Here is a 10000-nt window from a genome sequence, read left to right on the forward strand (position 1 = left end):
AAAACTTTAGACTTCCGTGAGCTCTCCGGCTTGCACCGAGACCCGAAGTCGACGTGCGAAGCACCACGGGACCCCTTTCGCCTGCAGGTCCCGAGCCGCCTTTATTTGCTGTTACGAGCATCGTGTGCCCCATACCTGCGTGACGAGCACCGCAGGGCGGCAGAGCCATCGCACTTGGCCGGGTGGCAGAGGAGGACCAGACTATTCACAGATAGCGGCCCAACGACTCCCAGAGCCGGTCGTGCGGCGCGCGAGGTCTGCTCTCTTCACAAGAGGCTTTATTAGGGAGTGCTAAGGCAAGGTTCTGTGCCCTCCACCCTCATCGCAACACCCATGGGAGCCTCCGGTCGTCAATAGACCGCCGCACCGGCCTCTGACTGACTCTCAGAATGGACGGAAAGAGCCGGGTAAGCCTTTCAAAAGATTCGACCACGTGCCGAAAACTTTAGACTTCCGTGAGCTCTCCGGCTTGCACCGAGACCCGAAGTCGACGTGCTAAGCACCACGGGACCCCTTTCGCCTGCAGGTCCCGAGCCGCCTTTATTTGCTGTTACGAGCATCGTGTGCCCCATACCTGCGTGACGAGCACCGCAGGGCGGCAGAGCCATCGCACTTGGCCGGGTGGCAGAGGAGGACCAGACTATTCACAGATAGCGGCCCAACGACTCCCAGAGCCGGTCGTGCGGCGCGCGAGGTCTGCTGTCATCACAAGAGGCTTTAGGGAGTGCTCAGGCAAGGGTCAGCCCGCAGCCTTCCTGGCAACACCCAGGGGAACCAGGCCACTCGCGTCTCTCGCCTTCATTTTCGACACGAGCGCCTGCGGAGGGCCACCACCCCCTCCGATTGTCAAGAGACCTCCGCACCGGCCTCTGACTTACTCTCAGAATGGACGGAAAGAGCCGGGTAAGCCTTTGAAAAGATTCGACCACGTGCCGAAAACTTTAGACTTCCGTGAGCTCTCCGGCTTGCACCGAGACCCGAAGTCGACGTGCTTAGCACCACGGGACCCCTTTCGCCTGCAGGTCCCGAGCCGCCTTTTATTTTTGTTACGAGTATCGTGTTCCCCAAACCTGGGTGACGAGCACCGCAGGGCGGCAGAGCCATCGCGCTTGTCCGGGTGGCAGAGGAGGACCAGACTATTCACAAATAGCGGCCCAACGACTCCCAGAGCCGGTCGTGCGGCAGGCGAGGTCTGCTCTCATCACAAGAGGCTTTAGGGAGTGCTCAGGCAACGGTCAGCCCGCAGCCTTCTTGGCAACACCCAAGGGAACCAGGCCACTCGCGTCTCTCGCCTTCATTTTGGACACGAGCGCCTGTGGAGGGACGGCCGGAGTCAACGTGGGGTTTGCCCGCCCTCCAATAGTGTCAAAAGACCGCCGCACAAGTCTCTGACTGACTCTTAGAACAGACAGAAAGAGTTTGTCAAATCTGTCAAAAAATTGACAAAGTGTCAAAAATTCGACTTCCAAGAGCTCTCCGGCATGCACTCATACCTGTCATTAAAGTGCTATGCCCGTGGAACCGTTTTTCGGATGCCTTTCAGAACGGTCCCGCGCCGCCATTTTGTTCTAAAAATCGTGTTCCCATATATCTCCGGGTACCCCGCCAACCTCACTGCGGAAAAACTACAAGTGGCACTGAATGGGTCTGAATTCCAAATTTGACTGCATCGGTCTGGAACTCGGTCCGGTCAAAACCGTTTGGATTTTTCTCGGTCCGGACTTCCGCGACAGACAAAGTTAAAGTTTTCGGGCTGCAGGCACAAAACGACAGCTGGCCATTTGCCGGGCTCAATTCACCCAATTCCTCCGGCACTTCGGAGCACATGTTCGGTGTAAGTTTGCGAATCTTTCCCGATGCTGCAGCATTTTCCTCCGCTGACACTTAGAATATTTTTCACACTTTGCTGAAAATTTTTCTAAGTGTTTTTTTCCAAGTTTTCCTGGTTACTGATTTCTTCTTTTTAAACATTTTTCTAAGTTTTTCTGGTTACTGATTTCTTCTTTTTAAACATTTTTCGCAGTTTGTCTGGTTACTGATTTCTTCTTTTTAAACATTTTTCGCCGTTTTTCTGGTTACTGATTTCTTCTTTTTAAACATTTTTCGCCGTTTTTCTGGTTACTGATTTCTTCTTTTTAAACATTTTTCTAAGTTTTTCTGGTTACTCATTTCTTCTTTTTAAACATTTTTCTAAGTTTTTCTGGTTACTGATTTCTTCTTTTTAAACATTTTTCTAAGTTTTTCTGGTTACTCATTTCTTCTTTTTAAACATTTTTCTAAGTTTTTCTGGTTACTCACTTCTTCTTTTTAAACATTTTTCTAAGTTTTTCTGGTTACTGATTTCTTCTTTTTAAACATTTTTCGCCGTTTTTCTGGTTACTGATTTCTTCTTTTTAAACATTTTTCTAAGTTTTTCTGGTTACTCATTTCTTCTTTTTAAACATTTTTCGCCGTTTTTCTGGTTACTGATTTCTTCTTTTTAAACATTTTTCTAAGTTTTTCTGGTTACTGATTTCTTCTTTTTAAACATTTTTCTAAGTTTTCCTGGTTACTCATTTCTTCTTTTTAAACATTTTTCTAAGTTTTCCTGGTTACTCATTTCTTCTTTTTAAACATTTTTCTAAGTTTTCCTGGTTACTGATTTCTTCTTTTTAAACATTTTTCGCAGTTTTTCTGGTTACTGATTTCTTCTTTTTAAACATTTTTCTAAGTTTTTCTGGTTACTGATTTCTTCTTTTTAAACATTTTTCTAAGTTTTTCTGGTTACTCACTTCTTCTTTTTAAACATTTTTCTAAGTTTTTCTGGTTACTCACTTCTTCTTTTGAAACATTTTTCTAAGTTTTTCTGGTTACTGATTTCTTCTTTTTAAACATTTTTCTAAGTTTTTCTGGTTACTGATTTCTTCTTTTTAAACATTTTTCGCAGTTTGTCTGGTTACTGATTTCTTCTTTTTAAACATTTTTCGCCGTTTTTCTGGTTACTGATTTCTTCTTTTTAAACATTTTTCTAAGTTTTTCTGGTTACTCACTTCTTCTTTTTAAACATTTTTCTAAGTTTTTCTGGTTACTGATTTCTTCTTTTTAAACATTTTTCGCAGTTTTTCTGGTTACTGATTTCTTCTTTTTAAACATTTTTCTAAGTTTTCCTGGTTACTGATTTCTTCTTTTTAAACATTTTTCGCAGTTTTTCTGGTTACTGATTTCTTCTTTTTAAACATTTTTCTAAGTTTTTCTGGTTACTCACTTCTTCTTTTTAAACATTTTTCTAAGTTTTCCTGGTTACTGATTTCTTCTTTTTAAACATTTTTCGCAGTTTGTCTGGTTACTGATTTCTTCTTTTTAAACATTTTTCGCAGTTTTTCTGGTTACTGATTTCTTCTTTTTAAACATTTTTCTAAGTTTTTCTGGTTACTCACTTCTTCTTTTATAACATTTTTCTAAGTTTTCCTGGTTACTGATTTCTTCTTTTTAAACATTTTTCTAAGTTTTCCTGGTTACTGATTTCTTCTTTTTAAACATTTTTCTAAGTTTTCCTGGTTACTGATTTCTTCTTTTTAAACATTTTTCTAAGTTTTTCTGGTTACTCATTTCTTCTTTTTAAACATTTTTCGCAGTTTTTCTGGTTACTGATTTCTTCTTTTTAAACATTTTCCTAAGTTTTCCTGGTTACTGATTTCTTCTTTTTAAACATTTTTCTAAGTTTTCCTGGTTACTGATTTCTTCTTTTTAAACATTTTTCTAAGTTTTTCTGGTTACTCATTTCTTCTTTTTAAACATTTTTCGCAGTTTTTCTGGTTACTGATTTCTTCTTTTTAAACATTTTCCTAAGTTTTCCTGGTTACTGATTTCTTCTTTTTAAACATTTTTCTAAGTTTTCCTGGTTACTCATTTCTTCTTTTTGATCATTTTTCTAAGTTTTCCTGGTTACTGATTTCTTCGTTTTGAACATTTTTCTAAGTTTTCCTGGTTACTCACTTCTTCTTTTCAAACATTTTTCATCGTTTTTCTGTTTACTCATTTAGCACTTTCAGGCACTTTCCGATCATTTCCTCGTTCCCGATTTCACCCTTTAAAACGCTTTCGGGCATTTCCCTAAGTTTTGCGGTTCACTCGTTTGGGACTCACTGACACCTTCTCTAGCTTCCCTGCTCACTTTTTTCGTACTGTTGAGAAAATTCGAACCCTTTCCTTAACTATGCCGGTTACTGACTTCACCGCTTCAGACCCTTGTCCCCGTAATGAAAGATACCATTTCCCACCGTGGGAAATGCACGAAAATCGGACTGAACACGGGGGAGGCTCCCCCCTCGAAGGCGAGACCGTCGGCAGAACCGCCGGGTCAAACCCGGCTGAGCTACCCGGCTTACAAGTCTCAAAGTCGGTATGAGCAGTCACGTCCACCCCCATTCCCTTTTGGACCACTTCCCACGGTTCCAAATGCATGAAAATCGGCCTGTACACGGGGGAGGCACCCGCCTCGAAGACGAGACCGTCGGCAGAACCGCCGGGTCAAACCCGGCTGAGCTACCCGGCTCGGAAGCGCCAAAGTCGGGTTGAGCAGTCACATTCACTCCCATCCCCTTTTGGGCAACTTCCCACGGTTGGAAATGCATGGAAATCGGACTGAACACGGGGGAGGCTCCCCCCTCGAAGGCGAGACCGTCGGCAGAACCGCCGTATCAAACCCGGCTGAGCTACCCGGCTTACAAGTCTCAAAGTCGGTATGAGCAGACACGTCCACCCCCATTCCCTTTTGGACCACTTCCCACGGTTCGAAATGCATGAAAATCGGCCTGTATACGGGGGAGGCACCCGCCTCGAAGACGAGACCGTCGGCAGAACCGCCGGGTCAAACCCGGCTGAGCTACCCGGCTCGGAAGCGCCAAAGTCGGGTTGAGCAGTCACATTCACTCCCATCCCCTTTTGGGCAACTTCCCACGGTTGGAAATGCATGGAAATCGGACTGAACACGGGGGAGGCTCCCCCCTCGAAGGCGAGACCGTCGGCAGAACCGCCGGATCAAACCCGGCTGAGCTACCCGGCTTACAAGTCTCAAAGTCGGTATGAGCAGACACGTCCACCCCCATTCCCTTTTGGACCACTTCCCACGGTTCGAAATGCATGAAAATCGGCCTGTATACGGGGGAGGCACCCGCCTCGAAGACGAGACCGTCGGCAGAACCGCCGGGTCAAACCCGGCCGGGCTACCCGGGTTAGAAGCCCTAGAGTCGGGTTGAGCAGTCACAATCACTCCCATCCCCTTTTGAACCTGTTCCCACCGTTGGAAATGCACGAAAATCGGCCTGTACACGGGGGAGGCTCCCCCCTCGAAGGCGAGACCGTCGGCAGAACCGCCGGGTCAAACCCGGCTGAGCTACCCGGCTTACAAGTCTCGAAGTCGGGTTGAGCAGTCACATTCACTCCCATCGACTTTTGGGCAACTTCCCACCGTTGCAAATGCATGAAAATCGGCCTGTACACGGGGGAGGCACCCGCCTCGAAGTCGAGACCGTCGGCAGAACCGCCGGGTCCAACCCGGCTGAGCTACCCGGCTTACAAGTCTCAAAGCCGGGTTGGGCAGTCACGTTCACCCCCATTCCCTTTTGGATCACTTCCCACGGTTCGAAATGCACGAAAACCGGCCTGTACACGGGGGAGGGTCCGCCCTCGAAGGCGAGACCGTCGGCAGAACCGCCGGGTCAAACCTGGCTGAGCTACCCGGCTTACAAGTCTCAAAGTCGGGTTGAGCAGTCACGTTCACTCCCATCGACTTTTAGACCACTTCCCACGGTTCGAAATGCACGAAAATCGGCCTGTACACGGGGGAGGCACCCGCCTCGAAGACGAGACCGTCGGCAGAACCGCCGGGTCAAACCCGGCCGAGCTACCCGGCTTAAAAGTCTCAAAGTCGGTATGAGCAGTCACATTCACCCCCATTCCCTTTTGGACCACTTCCCACGGTTGGAAATGCATGAAAATCGGCCTGGACACGGGGGAGGCTCCCCCCTCGATGACGAGACCGTCGGCAGAACCGCCGGAACAAACCCGGCTGAGCTACCCGGCTTACAAGTCTCAAAGTCGGTATGAGCAGACACGTCCACCCCCATTCCCTTTTGGACCACTTCCCACCGTTGGAAATGCACGAAAATCGGCCTGTACACGGGGGAGGCACCGGCCTCGAAGACGAGACCGTCGGCAGAACCGCCGGGTCAAACCCGGCTGAGCTACCCGGCTTACAAGTCTCAAAGTCGGGTTGAGCAGTCACATTCACTCCCATCGACTTTTGGGCAACTTCCCACGGTTCGAAATGCACAAGATTCGGCCTGAACACGGGGGACGCTCCCCCCTCGAAGGCGAGACCGTCGGCAGACCCGCCGGGTCAAACCCGGCTGAGCTACCCGGCTCGGAAGCGCCAAAGTCGGTATGAGCAGTCACGTTCACTCCCATCCCCTTTTGGACCGCTTCCCACGGTACGAAATGCATGAAAATCGGCCTGTACACGGGGGAGGCACCCGCCTCGAAGACGAGACCGTCGGCAGAACCGCCGGGTCAAACCCGGCTGAGCTACCCGGCTTACAAGTCTCAAAGTCGGGTTGAGCAGTCACATTCACTCCCATCGACTTTTGGGCAACTTCCCACGGTTCGAAATGCACAAAATTCGGCCTGAACACGGGGGACGCTCCCCCCTCGAAGGCGAGACCGTCGGCAGAACCGCCGGGTCAAACCCGGCTGAGCTACCCGGCTTAAAAGTCTCAAAGTCGGTATGAGCAGTCACATTCACCCCCATTCCCTTTTGGACCACTTCCCACGGTTGGAAATGCATGAAAATCGGCCTGGACACGGGGGAGGCTCCCCCCTCGATGACGAGACCGTCGGCAGAACCGCCGGAACAAACCCGGCTGAGCTACCCGGCTTACAAGTCTCAAAGTCGGTATGAGCAGACACGTCCACCCCCATTCCCTTTTGGACCACTTCCCACCGTTGGAAATGCACGAAAATCGGCCTGTACACGGGGGAGGCACCGGCCTCGAAGACGAGACCGTCGGCAGAACCGCCGGATCAAACCCGGCCGAGCTACCCGGGTTAGAAGCCTCAGAGTCGGGTTGAGCCGTCACGTCCACCCCCATTCCCTTTTGGACCACTTCCCACGGTTCGAAATGCACGAAAATCGGCCTGTACACGGGGGAGGGAGCCGCCTCGAAGACGAGACCGTCGGCAGAACCGCCGGTTCAAACCCGGCTGAGCTACCAGGCTCGGAAGCGCCAAAGTCGGGTTGAGCAGTCACATTCACTCCCATCCCCTTTTGGGCAACTTCCCACCGTTGCAAATGCATGAAAATCGGCCTGTACACGGGGGAGGGAGCCGCCTCGAAGACGAGACCGTCGGCAGAACCGCCGGATCAAACCCGGCTGAGCTACCAGGCTCGGAAGCGCCAAAGTCGGTATGAGCAGTCACATTCACTCCCATCCCCTTTTGGGCCACTTCCCACGGTTCGAAATGCACGAAAATCGGACTGAACACGGGGGAGGCTCCCCCCTCCAAAACGAGACCATCGGCAGAATCGACGGGTCAAACCCGGCCGAGCTACCCGGGTTAGAAGCCTCAAAGTCGGGTTGAGCAGTCACGTCCACCCCTATTCCCTTTTGGACCACTTCCCACGGTACGAAATGCATGAAAATCGGCCTGTACACGGGGGAGGCACCCGCCTCGAAGACGAGACCGTCGGCAGAACCGCCGGGTCAAACCCGGCTGAGCTACCCGGCTCGGAAGCGCCAAAGTCGGGTTGAGCAGTCACATTCACTCCCATCGACTTTTGGGCAACTTCCCACGGTTCGAAATGCACAAAATTCGGCCTGAACACGGGGGACGCTCCCCCCTCGAAGGCGAGACCGTCGGCAGAACCGCCGGGTCAAACCCGGCTGAGCTACCCGGGTCGGAAGCGCCAAGGTCGGTATGAGCAGTCACATTCACTCCCATCCCCTTTTGGACCGCTTCCCACGGTTTGAAATGCACGAAAATCGGCCTGTACACGGGGGAGGCTCCGCCCTCGAAGGCGAGACCGACGGCAGAACCGCCGGGTCAAACCCGGCCGGGCTACCCGGGTTAGAAGCCTCAGAGTCGGGTTGAGCAGTCACATTCACCCCCATCCCCTTTTGAACCTCTTCCCACCGTTGGAAATGCACGAAAATCGGCCTGTACACGGGGGAGGCGCCCCTCTCGAAGGCGAGACCGACGGCAGAACCGCCGGGTCAAACCCGGCCGAGCTACCCGGGTTAGAAGCCTCAGAGTCGGGTTGAGCAGTCACATTCACCCCCATCCCCTTATGAACCTCTTCCCACCGTTGGAAATGCACGAAAATCGGCCTGTACACGGGGGAGGCCCCCCTCTCGAAGACGAGACCGTCGGCAGACCCGCCGGATCAAACCCGGCCGAGCTACACGGCTTACAAGTCTCGATGTCGGTATGAGCAGTCACGTCCACCCCCATTCCCTTTTGGACCACTTCCCACGGTACGAAATGCATGAAAATCGGCCTGTACACGGGGGAGGCACCCGCCTCGAAGACGAGACCGTCGGCAGAACCGCCGGGTCAAACCCGGCTGAGCTACCCGGCTCGGAAGCGCCAAAGTCGGGTTGAGCAGTCACATTCACTCCCATCCCCTTTTGGGCCACTTCCCACGGTTCGAAATGCATGAAAATCGGCCTGTACACGGGGGACGCTCCCCCCTCGAAGGCGAGGCCGTCGGCAGAACCGCCGGGTCAAACCCGGCTGAGCTACCCGGGTTAGATGCCTCAAAGTCGGGTTGAGCAGTCACATTCACCCCCATCCCCTTTCGGCCCCCTTCCCACGGTTGGAAATGCATGAAAATCGGCCTGTACACGGTGGGCGCTCCCCCCTCGAAGGTGAGACCTTCGGCAGAACCGCCGGGTCAAATCCTGCCGAGCTACCCGCGTTAGAGGTCTCAATGTCGGCTTCAGCAGTCACATTCAATCCCATTCCCGTTTGGACCTCTTCCCGCCGATGGAAATGCACAAAATTCGGCCTGAACACGCGGGACGCTCCCCCCTCGAAGGCGAGACCGTCGCCAGAACCGCCGGGTCAAATCCGGCTGAGCTACCCGCGTTACAGGTCTCAAAGTCGGGTTGAGCAGTCACGTTCACCCCCATCCCCTTTCGGACCCCTTCCCACGGTTGGAAATGCATGAAAATCGGCCTGTACACGGTGGGCGCTCCCCCCTCGAAGGTGAGACCTTCGGCAGAACCGCCGGGTCAAATCCGGCCGAGCTACCCGCGTTAGAGGTCTCAATGTCGGCTTCAGCAGTCACATTCAATCCCATTCCCGTTTGGACCTCTTCCCGCCGATGGAAATGCACAAAATTCGGCCTGAACACGCGGGAGGCTCCCCCCTCGAAGGTGAGACCTTCGGCAGAACCGCCGGGTCAAATCCGGCCGAGCTACCCGCGTTAGAGGTCTCAATGTCGGCTTCAGCAGTCACATTCAATCCCATTCCCGTTTGGACCTCTTCCCGCCGATGGAAATGCACAAAATTCGGCCTGAACACGCGGGACGCTCCCCCCTCGAAGGCGAGACCGTCGCCAGAACCGCCGGGTCAAATCCGGCCGAGCTACCCGCGTTAGAGGTCTCAATGTCGGCTTCAGCAGTCACATTCAATCCCATTCCCTTTTGGAACACTTCCCGCCGTTAACAATGCACGATATTCGGCCTGAACACGCGGGACGCTCCCCCCTCGAAGGTGAGACCTTCGGCAGAACCGCCGGGTCAAATCCTGCCGAGCTACCCGCGTTAGAGGTCTCAATGTCGGCTTCAGCAGTCACATTCAATCCCATTCCCGTTTGGACCTCTTCCCGCCGATGGAAATGCACAAAATTCGGCCTGAACACGCGGGGCGCTCCCCCCTCGAAGGCGAGACCGTCGCCAGAACCGCCGGGTCAAATCCGGCTGAGCTACCCGCGTTACAGGTCTCAAAGTCGGCTTCAGCA

The sequence above is a fragment of the Chiloscyllium punctatum genome, unplaced genomic scaffold (genome assembly GCF_047496795.1).
Source record: "Chiloscyllium punctatum isolate Juve2018m unplaced genomic scaffold, sChiPun1.3 scaffold_567, whole genome shotgun sequence".
In the NCBI taxonomy this organism is placed as follows: domain Eukaryota; kingdom Metazoa; phylum Chordata; class Chondrichthyes; order Orectolobiformes; family Hemiscylliidae; genus Chiloscyllium; species Chiloscyllium punctatum.